The 24,730-nt window shown below is 47.2% G+C and overlaps 1 long non-coding RNA gene and 2 other non-coding genes across 3 annotated transcripts; 2 read left to right on the top strand and 1 right to left on the bottom strand.

Annotated features, from left to right (window-relative positions):
- The first annotated feature begins 597 nt into the window (after positions 1–597).
- On the top strand, positions 598–23,687 carry LOC109165528. The gene is made up of 3 exons (XR_002051558.1): positions 598–608; positions 5,805–5,813; positions 23,619–23,687. It is a non-coding gene; the product is annotated as an uncharacterized LOC109165528 (long non-coding RNA).
- TRNAD-GUC lies at positions 4,555–4,626 on the top strand. Its single transcript has one exon. It is a non-coding gene; the product is annotated as a tRNA-Asp (tRNA).
- On the bottom strand, positions 4,697–4,780 carry TRNAY-GUA. The gene is given in 2 exon segments: positions 4,697–4,732; positions 4,744–4,780. It is a non-coding gene; the product is annotated as a tRNA-Tyr (tRNA).
- Positions 23,688–24,730: the final 1,043 nt, after the last annotated feature.

The following is a 24,730-nucleotide window of genomic DNA, read 5'->3' as shown; positions in this document are numbered from 1 at the left end:
TGAAACAGAATTCAGTCAATTCACTGATTAATTAATACTAATAATAATCAGTAAAAAAGTTAGCAGTAAAATATGAAAATAAAAAAAAGATCATTAATTCACTAAAAAATTAAAAATAAATGGAATTTACTGATTAATACTAATAATAATCAGTAAAATTTGAAAAAAAAAAGATTTTTAATTCAATGAAAATGAAAAAGGAAACGAAAAGTTGTTAAAAAAATATCATAATAAGAATAACAGTACAAAAAAATACTTACCAAAAAATTTTAAAAATAAAAAAATCCTTAATTTGCGAAAAATAGAAAAGGAAACGAAATTCACTAATTAATTCATACTAATAATAATCAGTAAAATTATATCCTTTTTTCAATAATGAATATTTTCTTAAAGTATATACACATATTATTCTTATCAATATAGAATTAAAAGTATATATATATATATATATATATATATATATATATATATATATATACACACACACACACACACACACACACACACACTTAATGTATAATAGTATTAGTACAAAATAAATTATACTTTCCTTAATAATTAATTATTAATATTATTGCCTAATAATTATGTATTGTCACATTTTCAGTGTAATTATTATGGTAATTTATATACATATATATTTTTATACTTAATGTATAATATTATTGGCATAAAATAAATTATATTTAACTTAATATATAATTAATTTTAATATGATTTTCTAATTTTTATTAATGGTAATTATTTAATAATTTTTCTTTCATTCTTTCGTGTAATTATTATGGTAATGTATTTAAATATTAGAAGAGAACAAATACTATAATTAATATAATTAATGAAATTATTATGGTAATTGCCACAATATTTGGTAATTATAGTTAATATAATTATTGAAACTGAGAAATATAAGATTTCTTCCCTAGAAAAATTTGTGACAATTTTATTAAATTATAATTAATAAAATATGAAATATAATTAAAGAAATAAAAGTATAAAATTAACGAAACATGAATATTTATAATTTTTTCTAAAAATATACATACACTTATGCACTATAATAATCATACAATATTTAAATGTTACTTTTTAAATTTCTAAATGTAATTTTTTAATTATAATTATATCAATATAAATTATAATTAATGAAATTATATTATAGAATTTTTCTATATACATATTAATAAACATTATGTGTATATACAATGTATTATACAATCATATAAGAAAATGCGTTCGATATATATATATATATATATATATATATATATATATATATATATATATATATATACATACATGTTTTTTTATTGATTTCTAAGTACAATTCTCTTAGTTAGTATTCATATATTTAGAATTATAATATATATGAAATACAATTAGGAATAAATCATCTTAATTATGTGTACAATATCATTTCTGTTTATAATAATTAAAGAAAAAATAAATATGTGAACCAATGATTTCAAAATGAGATTAATATACAGTTTCAAATAAATATAACATGATTAGACGATTTACTTTACTTAGTTTTAATTTTCTTAATGAAGTGACTTTTCTTTATTCGTTTTTTGATGGAATACTAAGGGAGTGTTTGGATTGTTGGTAAATCTATAGTATAATTAAAAACAAAATTTTATTTACTTGATTTTCCGCCCAAACAATAGTAAATAGTAAAGGTAAATTAAAAAATAAAAAGAAATATATCGCAATAATTCTCTACATCATCATCAATTAAAAAATGAAACAAAAATTAGGTAAATTGGAAAATAAATGAATATTAATAACTGACTGAAAATTAAAAATAAAAAAAAAAAAAGAAACAGAAATTACGTTAATTGGAAAAGGAAATGAATATTAATAATTCACTGAAAATAAAAAATTATCCATAATTGACTAAAATGGAAAAGAAAATTGTGATTATTGCATTTTAATTTTTCACAATAATATTACACAGTAGAATAAATCAAATCACAATTATATCATAAATCTTTCACAATTTTACACAATGGAATAGAAATTAAAAATGGAACGGAAATATTTCAATAATAATATTCTACATCATCAATTAAAAATGGTTCGAATAGGTAAAAATATCACTGTATCTGATATTCTAATTGACTGAAAATAAAAAAGAATAATTGTCTAAAAATGAATCTGATATTACTAATTGACTGAAATTATAAAAAGGAAATGAATATTAATAATTGACTGCAAATAAAAAATGACTAAAATGAAAAAAGAAATTGACAGATCATTGCATTTTAATTAAAAAATATGACGAAACTTAAAAATTTTACGAAAATATTTCAATAATAATATTCTACATCATCAATAGTAAATGCATATTTTAAACGATAGTAAAGGTAAATTAAAAATAGAACGAAAATATTACAATAAAAATATTATAATCATCAATTAAAAATGGAACGAATATTATGAAAAAATATCAATGCATCTAATATTCTAATTGACTAATTGACTGGAAATAAAAAAGAATAATTGGCTGATAATGAATCTGATATTACTAATTGACTGAAAATAAAAAGGAGCACTAATTGACTGAAATTCTACCATTATATATTTTCACCCGAGTCACCCATCCTTTTGGACTAAAGGTGTTAGCTCTAGACGAAGATGAACAAGATTGTGTTGTTACTACCAATTTGTCTACAAAGAGGTTTCAATAGTTTGTAAAATATAATCTGTGATATTATGTTTTTTTTTAAATGGAAAAATTGCTATATATCTAGACAAGAAATATATTTTCCATACAAATAAATTAGGATATCAATTAATTTTTATAACTGAATTGCTAGAGAACGAGCAAATTTGCCTAATTTATAAAAATACTAAATAATGATAAATAAAATCTCCAAAGTTACAACGCCGCATGTGTACATCTACATATTAGCTATTAATTTGAGCAATTAATAACATAAAAACACATAAACGATCCAAACAATACCTTCAATTGCACTATATAATATTTGATGTTCTAATTTAAATAATTATATATCAATCAAAATATTCTTAATATATTACAACAAATTCATTCCGTGCATCGCACGGGTGCAAATACTAGTAGTTTTTAAAAGTTCTCCAAATTTCTAAGAAACTGGAAAATATTTTCAATTTTCAAAATAGAAATCTACGCTAATAAACATGTTTTCTGTTTTATATTATCATATTTTTCAGAAAATTAGAAAATTTCTCCCTTAGTAAACATGACATGAGTATTAGTAAATAAATTTTCTAAACATAAAATAGAAAAAAAGTAAAATAGAGAATAAAAACTAAAAAATTAGAAAACAAAAAACAGAGAATAATTTTTATTTTTTTTTGGGAGGGGATGGGGGGTTACTCAACTAGTCTATCGGCTAGTATTATTGTCAATTGTTGTCACAGCTTCTTTACTCAAGATGTCGCGAACAATTTTTTGAACTAAATAGAGCATAAGTTTCACTATCAAAGTAGTTGGAATTTCCAACCCCAAAAGATGAGGAGAAAAGGGAAGAATAAGGAGGTTAAATGACAATAATTTCATTTTCAAAAAAAATGGCAAAATATTTTTAACCATAAATATTGGAGTATGGCAACTCGGTAACCATAATTAAATTTTGGATTTCGGTAATTGTTTTTTGACATGTTTGTTATCATATAGAATTAAATATCACTTCATAAGTAAGTGTCTTAATTTTTTTTTGATAACGAGAGAAATACACAATACGTAGTACTAATTAATAGAATATATATTGAGTAAACCTTATTATATAATACCTGTCAAACAAAGAGAGGTTGTCATGGTAAATTCTTTTTGGTTGCTTAGACAATTATAGCAGTTTCTCTAACAATCAAAATTTGAAGAGTTTGCACATGATTGAGTTAGTAGCTATAATGATTATATCGGAAAATTATATTTAATTTTAACACGTAACATCTGTAATGATGGATTTAATTAATCCAGGATAGCCCGAATTACTAAACCCGATAATAATAGGACTAAGATAATGTGGTAATAAGAAAAATAGATATATGTCGCGGAGACAGCTTTTGTATTGATAATTGTTGTAGGAGTCGACCCCGGCTAAAGTCGAGGTCGACCCCGACTGGGATTGACCTCGAGGTCAACCCTGGTTGGGGTTGACCTCGGCTAGGGTGGCCACGATCCGAGGGCTTGTAGAGGAAGGCGGCTTCGGTGGAGACGTCCTAGGCCTCGGGCGTGCACGCGGACACGGTCAAACTGTGATCCAACCGCTCACCTTATTCTCATGGAACAATTGGGGGGCAAGCTTGTATAAAATAACCCACTCTTGTCTTGTTTAGGACATAACATCTTGTCTGAATATTACATTTTCCTACAAACTATGATCAATACAAGAATTGTCTCCACGACATATATTTCTTGTCTTTCATTTCATGTCGCCATATCACCATGCGTCCATGCCACCCAGTATCATTTGTGTGAGTCAGGTTAATGTCTTAAAGATGCCGGGTGGATTGTACAGTGATATGCTTTATCAGTTATCTGTTTCAATTTTGGAACCAAAAACAAAGGTCGTTGTAGTATAGTGGTGAGTATTCCCGCCTGTCACGCGGGTGACCCGGGTTCGATCCCCGGCAACGGCGATTTTTTGTGTTCTGTTTTCTTTCCTTTTTTTTTTTTTAAGGATGAACGAATATATAGACAAAAAGTAAATCCGACCTGCCGGATTCGAACCAGCGACCTAAGGATTACAGAACTCACTACAGTCCTCCGCTCTACCAACTGAGCTAAGGTCGGATTTATGTTCAACTCTCGAACTGGTTATACTCAATTAGGCACTTGCACATGTAGAATAGAAAAAATATCAAATAGGTCACTGAACTTTTACACATTGTGCAATTGAATCATCAAACAAAAAAAAAAAAAAATGTATAATTGGACAATTAAAAACATAATAATTGTGCAAATATAAATTTTTACAGGTTACTTTCAAGTTTCCATTAAATATTATGTCATAATGTCAAATTATATATATAAATTATTTTGATTATAATTTTTAAAAATTAAAAGAAATTTCAAAGAAGGTGGCGTAGCCATTATTAGCAAACTTCTAATCTTCAAAGATTAAGAAGTTGTGTTTCTCTATAATTTTCATAAGCAAACTAATAAATATTATTCGACAGCTTCAACCCAGAAAAAAAAATCTCTAATTCTTTACATACTAGGCAATTAAGTTCTGTTTTATTCTCAAGTCCCAACAATAAACAGATTTAATGGCCAAGGACATAGGAAAGAACGTTAACATATAATAGGATTATGCCACCCAATTTCAGAAATCTTGGGGAAGGGGAAACCAGTAACCACAATATTAGTTTTCACATTTCCTGAATATATCATATAAAGTCTATATGCTAATATATCCATTTAAAAGAACCAAATTGTTTCATTACCTTCTTCCAATATTATGACAAATAATGTGAATAACGACAAACACAGTTTGCCAGTTCTCTGCATTGCATACTATGTTCTTCAGTAGAATCAAACAACTATTGGCTCAAATATCTAATCATTCACCAAATATCGATATTTATCATTGATGGGGTGAGAACCCCGGCCCAAGAAAAGAGGCCCAGAAAGAATGCATGGGCCGAGTCCAGGACTCGGCCCAGGTCCAAAGAAGGAGGCCCAGTTCGGAGCCCGGAAGGACGGGCCCAATGCCGAACGGGGGCGAGGAGTCGGCCCAGGCACGGCCCAGGAGAGGACCCGGTCCAGAGAGCCGTTGAAGGAGCCTTCAGAGCAGTTAAGGCAAGGAGCCGTTGAGGCATTAAAGGTCGGACTCGGTCCGCCAGTTACCGGCCAGAGAGAGCCGTTGCCAGAGTCCGTAACGTCGCCCAACGGCTCGGCGCATTAAATGTAATCTTGAAGTCGGCCATCATGAGCCTTTAAGTCAGTAGAGGAGGAGCCACTATAAAAAGGGCTCCTCCACCCTTGTAAGAGGCAGATTGAGAAAACCCGGAGAGGGAATAGAGAGCACTATTGAGCATCATACTTCACTGAAAATCTAGACTTTTTGTGAAAGGTGTATCCTCCAGCTTAAGGTTGTGTTGGACCTCCTTGGGCCCGAAAACCCAAAAACCATCACTGGCGCCGTCCGTGGGGATCGAAACGAAGAGTCGCGTGTCCTCTTGAGTAAGGCGAGTCCAAGGAACAATAGTTGAATCAGGCAAACTCCAGACATGGCTGGAAGCGAGGAACAGTCGAGCCGTCAAGACAACGGACGAGAGGCCGACTTGAGAAACCAGCTGAATAGAAGAAATGCCCGAAGCCATGAAAACGAGACGACACCGCCGCCGACGCCGCTGAGAAACCCGCAATTACCTCAAGTGCTGCTCACCCCGGAGCAGTTGCGTGCAATCGGACGCTCCTGCGCGGAAGCGAGCCTAGGAGTGAGAGAACAGTCCATCACTCGCCAACTGCAACGCGAGTTGCAACCGCCTCAGAGGCCAGACAATCGGCAATTGAGCCGACGGGCTGAAAGCCAACCGGTGCAATCCGTCCATTCCCGGCTAGGTCCCAGCGTCGGACGTCGGTCGGCAAGAGAGCGATTAGGCCGGAAGGAGGCCAGTCGTGCCCCGTTAGTCGCCCGCGACCGACAAGCTGCACGAGAGAAGAGCCGAACCAAAAGAGCCAGGACTGAGACTCGTCGTGTGGAGCAACCTCCCCGCAACCCCGTCCAACCGGCTGAATCTGAAGTCGGCGAAAGCACGGAATCCACGGGAAATCGCACCCGGGAGAGGATCGAAGTGGCCAACCTAGTACAGGAGGTACGAAGTCTGAAAGAGCGGATGGAAGGAAAAACCAAATCCCCAGGACGTACGTTGCTGACCGCCTTACCCTTCTCGGACGAGGTTATGGCCTTTAAGATACCGAGCGACTTTAAGTTCCCGGAGCAAGCCACATTCGACGGATCAGGCGACCCGCGAGAACATCTATTGAGTTACCAAGCTAAGATGCAAGTCCTAGGAGTGCGGGATCCGGTCATGTGCCGTGCCTTCTTACCTACGCTGAAGGGGCCCGCCCAAAGATGGCTTGTAAGTCAGCCCCCAGGGTCGATTCACAGCTTTGAAGAACTGGCAGACCGCTTCATGACCCACTATCCCGCTAACGTCAAGCCACAGAAGGATCTGACGCACTTAGGCGACATCCATCAGGATGAAGGCGAGTCATTGAAAGCCTATCTTGCTCGCTGGCAGAAGGAGATCCAGTCGATAGAAGAGGTGGAGGACCAAACAGCGCTCACCTTCTTCATTGAATCTTTGCGATCCGGACAGCTGTATCGAGACCTAAGGGACAACCGCCCGGCGACATACGCGGAGGCTGTCCAGATGGCCAATAAGAGGGCCAACACAGAGCAGGCCATGAAGCATAAACGGCAGCGCGAGGTCGGTGGGTCCGCCAGCGGAAAAAGGACGCGGGTGGAAACGAGAGAAAGGCGTTCGGATGCCGCCCGGCGACCCGAGGTCAGGCGACCGTATGACCGACCCGTCGTTCACACCTATCGACCGGTTCCAGAGCGACCAGTCCACGAAGTACAGGCGGTCGCCCCGCCTCCGCCTCCGCCGATGGACGACCGTGCAGCGGACGAGGATACGGGTAAGACTTCTAAATATTGTCGCTATCACAAATCTTATACTCACAGCACAGAAGAATGCTACTATCTAAAGAAGATTATGGAGGGGATCATCCAGCAAGGGACACCGCCCCCTAACCAATGGAAGCGAAGGTCGACCAGTCGAGGAGGTGAGGGACCCGTCGCCGACTCAGAAAACAGCCGAGGCAAGCAGCCGGCTTCCGAAGAGGACGAAGCCCAATGGCGCCAGAAGCCGGTCATTAACATGATAGTCGGTGGGCCAGAAGGCGGCGATTCCGCGAACACCCGAAAAGCCTGGGCTCGGCAGCTATATGTCGGAACAGTCTATGGTCGAGAAGAGAGCTCCAAAAAGATATGCCGGGAGCCCATCGTGTTCACCAATAAGGACCTGCCAGCCGGGGAAACCCCGCATCGAGACGCGTTGGTCATCGCCATGGACATCAACGGTGTGGTCGTTCGCCGAATCCTGGTCGACACCGGGAGCAGCGTCAACGTACTGTACCTGGAGACCTTTACCAAGATGGGGCTGACCCGAGAACAGCTCAGACCTGTGAACACCCCTCTCGCCGGTTTCACCGGGGACTCGGTGGAGGCGGAAGGGTCCATCACTCTTCCTGTGGAAATCGGCAGCTATTCGGACGTACAACGGTTGAGCATGAAGTTTATCGTGGTCGATCTAGCCTGCTCACACAACGCCATACTCGGCCGCCCGGGTTTGGAAGACCTCGGGGCCCTGATCTCAATTGAACATTTATGCTTGAAGTTTCGCACGCCAAACGGAATAGGAACGGTGCGTTGTGACCGCAAGGTCGCCCGCGACTGCTATCTGCAAGCATGTAGAGGAATGGGCAAGCGTGGGATGCAGGTCCACGAGATCACCGAGAGGCCCCCTAAGAAAACAGTGATACCTCGCCCAGAGCCGGCCGTCGAGCTAGAGGAAATTGAGATCGACTCAGCACAGCCGAGCAGGCGAGTGAGAATCGGAGTCGGCCTCTCTGAGAAGTCAAAGGGGGAAATCACGAGAGTACACCAAGAGCACCGGCAGGTTTTCGCCTGGGGCCCAGAAGATATGCCCGGCGTAGATCGATCGATCATATCGCATCGACTCGCCGTAGACCCGGAGCACCGGCCGGTCGTGCAAAAGAAACGATACTTGGCCAACGACCAGAGGGAGTTTGTGAAGAAAGAAGTCAGCACGCTGTTAACAGCCGGGCACGTCCGTGAGGTCAAGTACCCGGAATGGTTGGCTAACGTGGTCCTTGTGCCCAAGCCCCCGACGTGGCGAATGTGTGTAGACTACACGGATCTTAACAAAGCATGCCCAAAAGATCCGTTTCCTCTGCCCCGAATCGACCAGTTAGTCGACGAGACGGCCGGGTCGACGCTGCTCAGTTTTATGGACGCCTTCAGGGGGTACCATCAAATATTCATGCACCCGGCGGACGAGGAGAAGACCGCCTTCCTAACTCCGGACGGAGTTTATTGCTATCGAGTCATGCCATTCGGACTCAAAAATGCCGGGGCTACATACACCCGAATGGTCGCCCGGTTGTTCCACCACCTGCTAGGAAAATCGATGGCCGCATACGTCGACGACATGCTCGTCAAGAGTCGAGAAGAGGACAAGCACGCGGAAGATTTAGCCGACTGCTTTAAAGTAATGATAAAGCACAACCTCCGATTGAACCCCAAAAAGTGTGCGTTCGCCGTCCAGGGCGGTAAGTTTTTGGGCTACATGGTCACCAAGCGAGGCATTGAGCCTAACCCAGAGAAAGTACAAGCCATCCTCGACATGCAGCCTCCTACTACTATCAAGGACCTACAACGCTTGACCGGACGACTGGCCGCTCTCAGCCGTTTTCTGAGCAAATCGGCGGATAAGACTGTGCCTTTCTTCGAAGCCATGAAGAAGAAAGAGGGATTCGCTTGGACTGTCGAATGCCAACAGTCGTTCGAAGAATTAAAACGATATCTGTCGACTCCCCCAGTACTGTCTACCCCCCAGGAGGGCGAGCCCTTACTGTTGTACCTCGCCGCCTCGGCCAAAGCGGTAAGTTCGGTGTTGGTTCGAGAGGAGGACCGAGTCCAGCACCCGGTTTACTATGTAAGCCGCTCACTGAAAGCTGCCAAGACACGGTACACCGCCCTGGAAAAGATCGCGTATGCCTTGGTGGTCACCGTGCGCAAGTTGGCGCCTTACTTCCAAGCCCATACCGTCCGGGTCCTGACGGATCAGCCACTCGGGAGTGTGCTACGGAACCCCTTGTCCTCCGGCCGGCTGATAAAGTGACTCAATACGGGATCGAGTACCAACCCAGGCCCTCCATCAAAGGCCAAGCTTTGGCCGACTTTCTGGTCGAGTGTACCGCGAGTGAGGAGGAGAAGGAACACGCCTCGGAGAGCCATCCGGGCGAATGGTGGGAGATGCATGCGGATGGAGCATCAAGTCGACAGCACTGCGGAGGTGGCGTTGTGCTCATCACTCCGGAGGGATTTCGGCTGTATTATGCCTTAAGGTACCTGTTCTCTGCATCGAATAACGAGGCCGAGTACGAAGCAGTGTTGAACGGCCTCCGACTCGCCAAGGATCTAGGAGTCGAACGGCTACGAGTCAAAACCGACTCTCGACTAGTAGTTGGGCAGATCTCGGGCACGTACGAAGCTAAGAACGCGAGGATGGCATTGTACAAAGAATGTGCCATTAAGATGTTGAAGGGGTTCGAAGCTTATGAAATAGAATACATATCCCGGGCGGACAATGTAGAGGCCGACATCTTGTCTAAAATCGCCCTGGAAGGGGTGCCTGACCGCTTAATAAAGATTTGCCAGTAGGAGGAGCTAAGTCGGCCGAGTGTTGAAGAGGCGCCGCTAGGTGTCCAGCAAGTAAACACCGAAGGATGGGATCGAGATGAAAATCCGGAGATGTTCTGGATAGATGACATCCGGCGATTCAAGGAAACGGGCGAGTTGCCAACTGACCCGGCAGTCGCAGCGAGGATTCGGCGGAAAGCCCCCTCCTTCCGGATCGTTGGCGGAGACCTATATAAACAGTCGTTCGGAGGACCCCTGTTGAAATGCCTACTTAAGCCTGAGGCCGAGAAGGTAATGGATGAAGCTCACAGAGGCATTTGCGCTGCGCACCAGGGTGCTCACACGCTCGCCCGAAAATTGGTCGTTCAAGGGTATTACTGGCCGACCATGATGCGAGATTGTGTTGAACGGATGTCCAAATGTGGCGTTTGTCAGGCATTCGCTAGGAAAGACACTCGGCCAGCCACCTTCTACACACCGGTCACCACCGCCATTCCCTTCGCCAAATGGGGAATAGACCTGTTAGGACCATTACCCGTCGCCCCGGGAGGATTGAAGTTTTGCGTCGTGGCCATCGATTACTTCACCAAGTGGGTCGAGGCGGAACCCTTGGCCACCATCACCGAATACCAGTGTCGACGTTTTCTATGGAAAAAGGTGATTTGTCGCTTCGGTTTGCCCGAGCACATCGTCAGCGATAACGGGCGATAGTTTGATTGCCAGGCGTTCGCCGAATTCTGCCGCCGACACGGCATTAAGCATACCAAGGTGTCGGTGGCCTACCCCCAAGCAAATGAGCAGGTTGAGAATGTGAACCGAACCTTGGTCGATGGGATCCGGAAGAAACTCGAAGACGTCCGAGGACACTGGGCGGACGAGCTTGATCGAGTCCTATGGGCCTATCGCACTACCCAGCGGCGAGCAACGGGAGAGAGTCCGTTCTCGCTCGCATACGGCTTTGAGGCCAAGGTTCCCGTCGAAGTGGTCGAACCCACCCACCGGGTTCGCACCTACTCGGACGCAACAAATGAGGAGAGCCTGCAGATTGTGAAAAATTTCCTAGAAGAAAGAAGGGAAGCCGCGAGTGCGCGAATGGCTGAGTACCAGCAGGCAGTGAAAAGATACCGCGACCGTAGAACTCGCCCGCGAACCTTCCAGGTTGGCGACCTACTGCTACGGGATCGACAAGCCAGCCAGCCTACCGAAGGAGGCAAGCTCGCGGTCAAGTGGGAAGGGCCGTACCGCATCGCGGCTGTAGTTCAGGCCGGAACTTACAAATTAGAGACCATGGGAGGCAAGCTTATAGATCGTATATGGAATGCTACGCATTTGAAAAGGTTTTACCAGTAGCCAATGATAGGTCATGTATGAGATCGAGGATTCCAAGAAATCTGAATAAAGTGCGTGGATTGCAGCCAATCGTCCCAGGGACTCGGCGAGAGAAAGATATGAAACAAGGGCCCAGACCCTTAGACGTTTCCGTGAAAAAGCCAAAAGGAGTCGCCTCGACTGAGGGACTCGGCAAATATATATATAGAAACAACGGGGCACTGACCCTAAACCGTTTCTGAGAACAGAAAAAGCCTAAAGGGTCGCCTCGACTGAGGGACTCGGCGAGAGAAAGATAGGAAACAAGGGCCCAGACCCTTAGACGTTTCCGTGAAAAAGCCAAAAGGAGTCGCCTCGACTGAGGGACTCGGCAAGTATATATAGAAACAACGGGGCACTGACCCTAAACCGTTTCTGAGAACAGAAAAAGCTTAAAGGGTTGCCTCGACTGAGGGACTCGGCGAGAGAAAGATAGGAAACAAGGGCCCAGACCCTTAGACGTTTCCGTGAAAAAGCCAAAAGGAGTCGCCTCGACTGAGGGACTCGGCAAGTATATATAGAAACAACGGGCACTGACCCTAAACCGTTTCTGAGAACAGAAAAAGCTTAAAGGGTCGCCTCGACTGAGGGACTCGGCGAGAGAAAGATAGGAAACAAGGGCCCAGACCCTTAGACGTTTCCGTGAAAAAGCCAAAAGGAGTCGCCGCGACTGAGAGACTCGGCAAGTATATATAGAAACAACGGGGCACTGACCCTAAACCATTTCTGAGAACAGAAAAAGCCTAAAGAGTCGCCTCGACTGAGGGACTCGGCAAGTATATATAGAAACAACGGGGCACTGACCCTAAACCGTTTCTGAGAACAGAAAAAGCCTAAAGGAGTCGCCTCGACTGAGGGACTCGGCGAGAGAAAGATAGGAAATAAGGGCCCAGACCCTTAGATGTTTCCGTGAAAAAGCCAAAAGGAGTCGCCTCGACTGAGGGACTCGGCAAATATATATGGAAACGGCGGGGCACTGACCCTAAACCGTTTCCGAGAACGGAGAAAGCTTAAAGGGTCGCCTCGACTGAGGGACTCGGCAAAAGGAAGCTAGGAAACGAGGGCCTTGACCCCCGATCCTTAGACGCTTCCAAGAGAAAAGCGTAAAGAAGTCGCCTCGACTGAGGGACTCGGCGAGAAAGGGCTGGGAGACAAATTGTTTCTCGGAGGAAGCATAAAAGAGTCGCCTCGATTGAGGAACTCGGCGAGGAAAAAGTAAGGTTCAAAACCTTAGAAGAATGCCAATATTAAGAGAGCCCCAAAAACAAACTTCGTAAAAAAAAGAAGAAGGGAAAGCTGTTTTTTATTAAAATACAGCCGATAAGGAGGCCAACCCTTACAAAAGAGGGTCTATTCTAAAAAGACCCTAGGCTACGGGGGGAGGGGTATCGACGGCGACCCCTTCAACTTGCGCCCCTGCCGATGGTCCAGCAAGGGGAACGGAGGAAGGGTCCTCGGCCTGAGGAAAGGACTCGGCGAGCTCTGGAGGCGTCGCCGCAGGAAGAGTCGCCGGGTCAGTAGGTGCAGCCGGCCCATCAGCGTCCAGCACCGGCTTGAGGCCCCAGCTCTCGGGAGTGAACGAAGAGTCGCGGGCCAACAAGGTGGCGTGAATCTCCATCTGCGCCTCGCGGAAGCCGAAGCGGTAATCTCGCTCGCCCAGGTCGAGGAGGAAATCATCGCCCTCTGGGGTCGCCAGCCACTCCTTGGCTACCTCTCTCCTCCGAGCTGCCACCGCCGACTGCACATCCGCCTCGAAGGCCGCCGACTTCTTATAATCTGCGACAGAAGTCGCGGCGATCGTGGCCACTTTGCCCCTCTCGTCCTCCCACTGACGGGTGACCCTCAGCAACTCGGCGTTGTGCACCTCCACCATCTTGAGCTGCTTCGCCTGCTCTTCCAGGAGAGCTTCCTCTGTCTGGCGCTGCTTGGCGGTCATGGCCCGCATATCGTTCTTAAAGCCCTGGAACCGATTGCCCAGTTCCATCTGGAGGGTGAGGTCCTGCACACCAAACCGTTAGTCGAACGGAAAAGGAAAAAAGAGAGTAAACAGAGGGAAAGGCCGAGTGGGTAACACTTACGCGATACGACTGCCGGAGCAAGGCCTCGATGATGAACCCGTCGCCAAGAGCACGGGTCGACTCTACGTCCTTTGGCAGAAGGACATCCTTGCACCACTTGCGAATGGAGGTGTTGCCCATCCAGATTTGGGCATCCTCGTCCACCTCGTGGCACAGCCTAATCCTCTTCGGGGTCGGCCCCTCCGTATGCTCAGCAGGCCGCTTAGAGCTCGGACTCTCAGTAGAAGGAGGAAGCGGCTGCCGACTGGGCGATACCACGGGCGAAGGTGTGAGGTCGACCACGTTGTGGGAAGGTGGAGGAGTCGGTCGAACCACCGGCGATGGCTGAGAAGAGGACGCAGTGGCAGCACCGGTAGAGCGTTGCGTCAGGCGACGCCTCATCTTTTCCGCTCTATTTGCCATCTCAGGAGTCGGTGCGATTGCTTCGCCGGAGCTGGAAGAGTCGGAATCGTAAGGACCTGTAAAAGAAATTCACTCACTCGTGAGTGTTCCCATAGGAAATAAGAAGCAAGTCGAGAAAGAGATGAAAAAGACGCTACCTACGGTGGCGGCGCCCTCCGGCAGAAGGCCATGCTTGGCCATGGCCCGGACTCGGGACCAGTACTTGACGGAGTACGGCCCGAAGCCCTTCAAGAAGTCGCCGCCCATGACAGCATCCTCCGTAAAGACGGCGCGCCGAGAGCAGGGCTTGAAGAGAGTCGCCGGCCAGAGGGTCGGAAAGGTGAAGGAAGAGGAGCGAGGTCGGACGAAGAAATAAAGGGGCTTCCACTCTTTTATCGAGTCGGACAACCCCTCGAAAAGTTGTCGCCCCGGACGGGCGGCGACTTGGATGAAGCCGGGCGAGTGAGAGCCGACCTTGTTCACGGTAAAGAGGTACCGGAATAGGTCCAAATCTGGCTTGCACTGCCACCAATGGCAGAGATTGATGAAGCTGGTCAGGAGTCGGTGAGAGTTAGGCATTAACTAGCCCGGGACCAAGTTATAATGCCGAAAGAGAAGCGAAAGAAATGGGTGTGGGGGCACTCGGAAGCCGAATGCAACTGAGTGCAAATGGATACCCACAAAGCCCTCCGGCGGGTCGTGGATAGGTCGGCTCTCCGCCGCGACGACCATGACCGAAGGGCCAAGCAGAAAGCGGGCCATATCCAGGTCCGCCGCTGTGGCCGACGACGGAAGACCGGACGGCCGGACAACCGAGTCAAACTTGCCTCGCGGCCGTACAACGCCGCTCGGCAAAGCCGCCACCATAGTCAACGGGGCTGGGCTCATCGGAGTGGCCGCCCCAGAAGAAGAAGGGGCTAAGAAAGAAGAAGAAGACACCGCCTGGAAGCCCGCCGGCATTTCCAGGCGGCGGACGACGGAGGGAGAAGAAGAGGATGATGGAGAGGTCCCCGCCGGATTGTCAAAAGACGGCCGACGGGAGGAAGAAGAAGAATGAGAAGAGGAAGGCATTACTTACAGATTGGAGTTGAGGCTGAGAAGACGATGAAAGAGCAGAAGCTTGGTGGGAGAATTGAAGAAGAAGAATGGAAGGAAAAGGCCTTTTAAAGGGAGAAGGAAGTCCAAGAGGCTGCGACGCGGCACCTCCGTAGTGGAGGAATCGGAGGCGACAAGACGTCGAAGGGACGCCGCATTTAATGCCTCGATGGGCGGAACGACGGTTCAGGCCTAGGGCTAGCCTGCAAGCGGCGCGTCTACCCTAGGCCAAGGCTGAGTGACGATGACCCGGCCTGCCAGACCAAAGGCCCATCAAGGCAAAGACTATGGGGGCCCATCCAGACCACGCTGGAAGTTTCTAGAAGTGACCCGGCTGGGTCCGGCCAAATAGAGAGGCCCGGACGAGCTTCAGGTTGCAAGGTCGGCCGACAAATTTGCCGAGTCCTACACCCACGGGGCTTAGTCGGACAGAGTTTACAAGTCGGTCATAACGACCAAGAGTCGGCCAAAGGAACACGCAAAAACCAGGGACCGAAAAGTAAAAACGAGATTTTATTTCATAAAGACAGGGGTACAAGGCCGAGGACTCGGCTACAAGCATTACACAGAAAAGACGGGCCTAGGGCTTAACTTCCTCCTCCTCCGCGCGACGCACCGGCTGCGGACCCTCCAAGTAGTAGTGGGGGCGGAAAGGCAACGGACTCGGCTCAGGCTCGGGCTCGGGCAGTTTATCCAGATACACAGCAGGCTTCCCATCTACGACCATCCGCAGGGGCCTCTCCAGAGCACTCGGTGACATGGCCACGCCAAAAAGCGGAGGAGCCTCCCAGTCTAGGTCCCCCTCTGGCTCTGGATCTTCTACCATGGGCACCATCTCGCCCTCCTCCGGTTCCACGACCATCGGATCAAGCATGTCAGGAGGCACCACGATGGGATCAGAAGCGGAGTCGCCCACCAGGTACCCTCCGCTAGCCGCCCTCTTCCGCCGGAGCTCCTCTTGCCGGGCATGCTCCTTATTACGGATGGACCAACGACGATCACCGTCCCTGAAACTCATAGCTTGAGGTTTTTGAGATGTAAAATGGTGAGAAAGCACAGAGCTACCAAAAGCCCTTATATAGAGCCTCGAGAGAGCGACGACCGAGGCGCAAATCACGGAGGGAATCGTAACTGACATAACTGAGCCGGATTGGATGGGCAGCGTGGATCTCTGTCAGAGATTAATCCCATCCAATTAGCTCGGGAAGGGTGAGATTCGCACGCTAAACTGAAAAAAGCCTGGCTCGCCCTGGGAAGCGAGATTTTACAGGTGTCAAGCGGAGGGAGGACTCGACATCGCAGCCGACTCCTCGACAATTGAGACGGACGAGTGCACTAAATATACTGAAAAAGATGAAACTGAAGGCCGAAAATATTTTATTATAAAATAAAGAAGGTGCAGGTTACAAGGAGCTTATTACAGAGTAAGCAAGTGCTCCTAACAGAACTACCCCTCTAGAGAATCCGGCCGACCCCAGTTCACAAAGATCACTCACTCGGCGAGGAGGAGTCGTTTCCAAAGAACCCTCCCGATGGTCCAGGAGAGGGTGGGCAAAGCGAGTCCCAGAACGCCGGCATGAGTGGCGGCACAACCAGCTCTTCATCGTCCGGGTACATCTCCTGATAACGAGCAAAGTCTTCCTCGTTCATTAGCCCTGTAACCGGACCGTCCAAGTCATCCAGAGGAATAGAAAAGGTCATACGGAAGGTCAGCTGCTCTGGGACAGGCACGTCAACAACGGTCCCGCCTGGGGAAGTTACTCGAGCAGACCCCGGAGGAGGAGAAGGGCGAGAAGTCGGAGCGACTTCACGACGAGCAGGAGTCGGCGGATGGAGAGCCATGGAGGCAGCGCCAACAGGTGATCTCTGTGGAGTCGGACGGGGAGCCTTCCTTTTAGGCTCCCTCTCAGGCCGAGTCCGTTTCGAAGGCAAAGGGCGCCGGGGCGACCCAAAATCAATCTGCTTCCCTTTCAGTGGTGAGCGACCCATGAGGAATTAGTAAGTTAAGAGAAGAACGGCCAAGGTCATTTATAGGTGCCAGGCCAGGCCGAGGAAATCAGAACGGTCCCGCGAGATCCGGGAGATAGCGAATAATCTGGGCCAATCCTGGGTCATTCAAGGCACGGATTCGGTAAGAAGGAGGCGGTTACTACTTTTCCAAACCCAGGTTGGCGGACCGGGTATGGAAAAGTGAGGGACTAGTTGATGGGGTGAGAACCCCGGCCCAAGAAAAGAGGCCCAGAAAGAATGCATGGGCCGAGTCCAGGACTCGGCCCAGGTCCAAAGAAGGAGGCCCAGTTCGGAGCCCGGAAGGACGGCCCAATGCCGAACGGGGGCGAGGAGTCGGCCCAGGCACGGCCCAGGAGAGGACCCGGTCCAGAGAGCCGTTGAAGGAGCCTTCAGAGCAGTTAAGGCAAGGAGCCGTTGAGGCATTAAAGGTCGGACTCGGTCCGCCAGTTACCGGCCAGAGAGAGCCGTTGCCAGAGTCCGTAACGTCGCCCAACGGCTCGGCGCATTAAATGTAATCTTGAAGTCGGCCATCATGAGCCTTTAAGTCAGTAGAGGAGGAGCCACTATAAAAAGGGCTCCTCCACCCTTGTAAGAGGCAGATTGAGAAAACCCGGAGAGGGAATAGAGAGCACTATTGAGCATCATACTTCACTGAAAATCTAGACTTTTTGTGAAAGGTGTATCCTCCAGCTTAAGGTTGTGTTGGACCTCCTTGGGCCCGAAAACCCAAAAACCATCAATCATACAAATAGTTTTGTTTTAATTTTTTTTCTTTTAATTTTTAAAAATAATAATTAAAATAATTTTTTTATAGATAATTTGACATTATGTCATTATATTTAAGAAAAACTTAGAAATAACCTGTAAAAAATGTTATTTACACAATTTTTGAATTATTAATGGTCTGATTACACACTTGTTTTATTTGATGGTTCAATTACACAATATGTAAAAAGTTCAGTGGCTTATTTGACACTTTTTCCAAAAAATTTCTAGTTTTCATGACTAACTTATTTTTTTTTTTTTAATTGTCTGACCACCAATATTAGGGTTTTTACGCATGCACCATATCGCAAATTATGTTGTGCAACCGAATGCATCATGCGCATGGTGCATACGATGCAAAACGACGTCGTTTTGGTTAAAAAACGCGCGTCCCACTTAAAAAAGAAATCAGGTTCGATTCCCGGCAATAACATTTTTATATATCCATAAATTCATAACTATATATCCACAAATTCATAACTATATATCCACAGTGAATGAATGAAGTAAAAATCCACAATGAATGAACTAAATATCCACAATAAATGAACTAAATATCCACAATGATTGAACTAAATATCCACAATGAATGAACTATATATCCAAAAATTCATAACTATATATACAGGAATTCCTTGAGCACGGTCGGCTCCCGGACGACCCCCAGCGTGCCCGGAAGGCCAAGCTTAGAGCCCCGAGGTTCCAATCTTGGATGGTCGTCTCTATAGGCGATCGTATGGAGGCCCTCTTATGCGTTGCTTGACCACATTTGAGGCCGATCTTGTTATGAAGGAATTGCACTCGGGCATTTGTTCGTCACATCAAGGAGGACGATCGTTAGCTCGTCGAATCATATTGATCGGATATTATTGGCCGTCCCTCCAGCTGGACTGTGAGAAGATCGCTCGGGAATGTGAGACGTGCCAGTTATTTGCCCGGATGCCCGGACGACCGGCCACCTTCTACCAGCCGGTCACGTATGCAATTCCCTTCGCAAGGTGGGGGGTGGATATTTTGGGACCATTTCCTCAACTTGCCGGCCGAAGAAAGTTTGTTATTGTCGCCATTGATTACTTTTACAAGTGGATCGAGGCCGAGCCGTTAGCCACGATCACCTCTCAACAATGTACTCGGTTCTTATGGCGCAATGTGATTTCCCGCTTTGGTGTGCTCGTGCATCTCATCAGCGACAACGGCCGCCAATTCGCAAGCCAATATTTTCAGAATTTTTTGGCCACGATTAGGACGACCCACGTTCGGTCGTCGGTGGCTTACCCGCAGGGAAACGGACAAGTGGAGAATGCCAATCGGACAATACTGGAAGGTCTGAAGAAGAAGCTACACTCGGCTGGTCGTAGTTGGGCCGATGAGTTGTCCTATGTTTTGTGGACTTATCGGACGACCCCGAGAGAAGCGACTTTGGAGACACCGTTTGCCCTTGTCTTTGGAGCTGAAGCCCGACTCCCGATCGAGGCGTGGATCCCGACCGCCCGAGAACGAACTTACAATGCAGAGGAGAACGAACACTCAATGGTCGTGGATCTCGACGGGGTCGAGGAGAAGAGAGAGTTAGCCGCTCGGCGTATGACCGAGTATCAGAAGAGAGTCAAGAGTTCAAAGGATGTCCGGGTCAACCCTCGGTACTTTCAGGTCGGAGATTACGTCCTACGCCGACGGGAAGCCAGTCAACCTTTGGAAGGTGGGAAGCTAGCTCAGAATTGGGAAGGGCCGTACATTATCAGCGCTGTAGTGCGGCCGGGAACGTACCGATTGGAGACGACAACCGGTCGGCTGATCGAGGGGACTTGGAATTCTGAGCACCTCGTTATATTTAGGCATTAGCCTATTTTTTGTAATTTTAGGCGAAGTGGGGGCTCGACCTACGAGTCGGCTTCGTTCGTCGTTTGTTTGTAAATTATCATTTTGAATGTTTGCTTAACCGCCTGCGAGCGGGAAAATTCAATGTATATACGATCGGTGATTGCTCAACCGTTTGCACACGGTAGCCCGGTCGGTTTTTTCATTACCTTAATTAAAAGTAGGGTAATCCTAACCTCGCTCGTAACTTACTCGATCGAGGCTCAACACCAACATAGAAGAGGGGCTCTACGCTCTATGAACACCTCTCCCTCGATTCTTATCGATAGGGGTGTGCAATCAGGATCTAATAGCCGTCAATGTCTTGGCTCTAATAGCCGATCTTAACTTAACCGGGCGAATACATCGACCGGTTAAATACGCTCCTCTTCGGCGAACATTAGGGTCACGCCACCGATCGGGAAAGCCAGAGCTACAGCAGAATTCCCCGATCCGTCCAACTTCTATCCACTTTTGCACCCACTCGTGCCTCGAGCGCACAATAGTGTGGGGGCTGGGATGAAGGAAGTACTCTAAGCCTAATGATCGGGCACACCCCGAGCGAAAAGGCCAAACAGTTTTCGAAAAATCGACAAGGCCAAAAGGTCGGGTAAACCTCGAGCGGGAAGGCCATTGGAAGGTCGATGTCTCGGTCGAAAGGTTCACGACCAGGCCATAAGGCCGCGAGGTTGGGCATTAAACGATCGGCATGTACGCAATCAAAAATAAAAATGCAATAAGTACGAGCCGCACAAGTTGGACAAAAAACGAGTTTTATAAATTCAAGAGTGCCCGGTACAACTCGGGATCGGGCTCCCGATCGAGTTCACTTACAAAAAAATGAAGAAGAAACTAAATCTACTTCTTCGTAGGCTCCACGTTGCTCGGTGTGGCAGCAGCAGCTCCGCTTGGCTCAGCAACCATTCCCTCCTCGCGGCCGAACGGGGCCTCACCGGGGTCGGGGACAGCGGACGGGAGAGTTGTCAGGACGAGTCGGAGGTCTTCGCCCTCGAGCACCTCCTCCATATTCTTCTGTGTCTTCTCTCTCATCTTCCGCTGCCCGGCCTTGAAAGCCCAGCGGCCGAATTCCCACATCAGCTCGTCCCCGATCAAGTTCTTCCGCATTTCCCGGACGAACTTGATGCCGGTCTCGACGTCTCGGAAGAAAAGGTTGGCCATCTCGGCCGGGTCTTCCATTCGGGCCTTCAGGTCGGCGGTTTCCTTGAGCGCTTTCTGCACCACCTTGTCCGCCAAAGCCCGGTCCGCCTTAGCTTTCTTGAGCTCGGCCGATAGATCGCCGACTTCCTTTAACCGCCGCTCGGCGACCTTCTTGAACGTCGTGGCCTCATTGGCCAATAACGCTTGGCGTTGAAGAGCAAGGCCCACTTGGGAAGCCTGCAAAATCGAGCGAGTTAGCCCGAGCAGAAGCAGTTAAGAAATTAAAGCAAGATTGACAACTTTATCGTACCTCGACCAGGTCGCGGCTCAGCTTCTCGGCCAGTTGGGTCGGGGTCATCTTCGACACCTCGGTCGGGAGCGGCATGAGGTTGCTGACCCGCGTCAGGAGGGAGGCGTCGACTGCAACTGCCCCGACCTCGGGGCTGTTTTGCCTCCTCTGGCTTTTCAACGGGGCGGTGTCTCCAGCACCCTTCTCGACCGCCTTCTCTTTACCCTTGCGGGTACCCACCCGAGTGATCAGGGTGTCGGATGTATCAACCACGCCACCTTCGAGGTTGACGATGGTGGTGGTCGAGCCCAGGGGTCGGGCAGTTGGTATCTGTTCCCCTCCCGACGACCCGGTCGGGGTCTTGTTCTTCCCGAGCGATATCTTTGCCCGGGGGGCAACTTCGCGCCTTCGTCGTCGAGTTCTCTTGCGGCCATTCCTGCAAAAACAAGTAGGTTAGGCCGGGAATAAAGAGCGTTCGGGGTGTTAGGGTCGGGGAGGATTGGTTAGTGTTAGACCTTTGTCCTTCCGCTTGACCCGAGCGGGCGCCCTTGCAATCGTTACGCCCATCGGCTCGGGCTTGTACTTCTCGGTCAGGTTGTAGATCGGGGCGGGAAATTGGGCTGCCTCATAACTCTCAGCCGTCCGGAAGATCTTGTATTCGTAGATCTCGCCCGAGATCTTTGTGACCGCGTCTCGGAAGGCTTTTGTCTCGACCGGGGTAGCTTGTTTCCGGAAATGGCTGCTCCAAGTCCTCTCGACCGAGAGGATCCACGGGTCATACTTGACCGAGAAGATCCTGTTCTTCCATCCCCGGTTATTCCCGGGCAGACCCTCAATCGAGCGCATCTCGGCTCGGGATTGGGTCATTAGGAACCCGCCCCCATATGAGGCTGAGAGGACCTTCACCTGGTACACAAAGTTGAACAGCTCCATTGTGCAGGCCACGTCGTGCCGAGCGCATATCTGAGGGAAGCAGGTAATCATCATGTGCGCGTTCGGGCAAACTTGCGCTGGGACGACTTGGTAGTATCCCAGGAATGCGGTTAGGAGGCTGGTGAAGGGGAAAGTGATCGGGGCCGTCAGTGAATCGTAGTGCATCCCGATCCACTTTCCCCGATGCCGCTCGATGACGTTCCCGAGCCGGCGACTAGTGTCGAACTCAACCCGACCGCTGAGTGTTGCAGCGATTTTGGCTGCCTCTCCTTTCGTCAGTTTACTCATCTGACGTTCGACGTTCTCGCTGTTCAAGAACTCGAATCCGCCTGCGGCCGGTATTGCCGGTTCGGCCGGGTCTTCCTCGACCAGCTCCGCGGCGTTTTCTTGATCATCTTCTTGAGGCTCGGCTTGAGGGTAATCCCTAATTACCCTAGTTGGCGTGTCCCGAACGCCTTCGGTCGGGAGATTTCGTCCGCTTGTGGACGTCTCCCCGCTCTCACTGCTCGAGCTCCCAGATCCACTCGAGCTGGACCCTGACGTCCCAGACGAGCTCGACGACCTTTCTTGCTCAGGGGATCGCTCGGGGGCTTTTTGTGATCGTTGACCGACCTCCGGGGAGTAGGACATTATGTCCAGCTCTTCGCTGATCTGTTCGACCTCATCGTCATAGTCCGCGACTGACACATTCTGGTTGTCTGAGTCTGACATTTTGTCTACCTAAAGGCTGGTCGGGTTAGTTTGGGACTCAGGATGTTTAGGTCTAGGTCAGTTCTAGCCTACAATTGGCTATGCGAAAGCTTAAAGCAGGAAACAGAAGCTAAGGATCAGAAAACTTACCGGTTGCAGAGACTTGAAAGCTACTTGCTTGACCGATCTGCTGAAATGCTTCGCTCGGGACGCTCTGAGGGTACCGATCGATTCAGGAAGATTGGGGAAAGTTTAAATGAGGGTCCCAAAGGCCTATTTATAGGAGAGCATTTAGGCGGGAAACCAATCCACTTGCGTGACGCGACCGCTCCTGACTCCGAGGTGACCGTTGCGGTCGCAGAGGCCGGCAGTCATCGACACGTGGCGTGAAGGGAATGACAGCTGGCCGGTCGGTTTGGCGGAGGATGGTTGGGTTTCTTCATCTCGTCCCAATTTTTCCCGGACGATAAAAAAGGCACGGGCTGGGGGGCTCTTGGTAGGGAATACCCCGACCGACATGCCTTCGTCCTTTTGTTCTTATTTGTGCAGGTTACAGGTCGGATTTCTTAGAAGAACCCGGTCGGTTCCCGATCGGGCATCACCCGACCGGCGTCGTCGACCACCGAGCGGTAGCCCTTAGGCCAGGAAGCTGGAAGAGACACGTGGCAACGCTACGTGCTGACAGGCAGGGCACTCGGGAGGGCGACACGTGGTTGCTACGTGGGCGACATGCCGAACGGCCGGATTTATGTCTCCGGCTTCGCGGCTATAAATACCCGCGATAACAACAGTGTGGGGGACTTTTGGACGATCGATAGGTTGTTATAAGAGCATCTCGACCGCAGTCAGTCGGCACTCGGAACAGCCATTTAGATTGTACTTAGGGCCTTCACATTGATCAATAAAAGACGTTTATTTGCTTTAATTGGTCTTGCTATAGTTTATTTGCCTCTTACGTGGCAATTAACACTATCATCCACAATAATGCTATTGCCGAGAATCGAACCTGATTTTTTTTTTTAAGTGGGACACACGTTTTTAGTCAAAACGACGTCGTTTTGCATCGTATGCACCATGCGCATGGTGCATTCAGTTGCACAGCATAACTATTAGCACCATATGCAACCAATTGTTTCAACCACAAAAAAGTGGTCGAATAGTTGTGATAAAATCGTTTCAATCCTAGTAATCTTTTATATTTATTAAAGACCAACGAGCTAATTAACCCAATTAATACAAATTTTAAACACTGATATATAAACTCTCTAAAGTTTCAGCACCGAATGCGTATATTTACACGTTAGCTACTAATTGAATAACTATTTGCTCGAATTCAAATAATGATAACATCAGAAAATATAATCGATCCAACTCAATTCTTCAATTGCACTATATAATATTCAATGTTATAATTTATACAATTATATATCGATTCAAATATTTTTAAAATATTATAACAAATCTCTTCCATGTAACGCACGGGTGAAAATACTAGTTTGTATTACAACATTAATCAACTTTATGATTTTTTTTTTTCATACAACTATATGGTATAAATATGATAGGTGTATTAGGTTTCGTGTCGCCATATCACCATGCCACCCAGTATCATTTGTGTGGGTCAGGTTAATATCTTAATGATGCTGGATGTGATTGTACAG

This window comes from Ipomoea nil, unplaced genomic scaffold, assembly GCF_001879475.1.
Source record: "Ipomoea nil cultivar Tokyo-kokei standard unplaced genomic scaffold, Asagao_1.1 scaffold3069, whole genome shotgun sequence".
Lineage (NCBI taxonomy): Eukaryota > Viridiplantae > Streptophyta > Magnoliopsida > Solanales > Convolvulaceae > Ipomoea > Ipomoea nil.
This window is presented reverse-complemented; position numbering and strand designations above follow the sequence as displayed.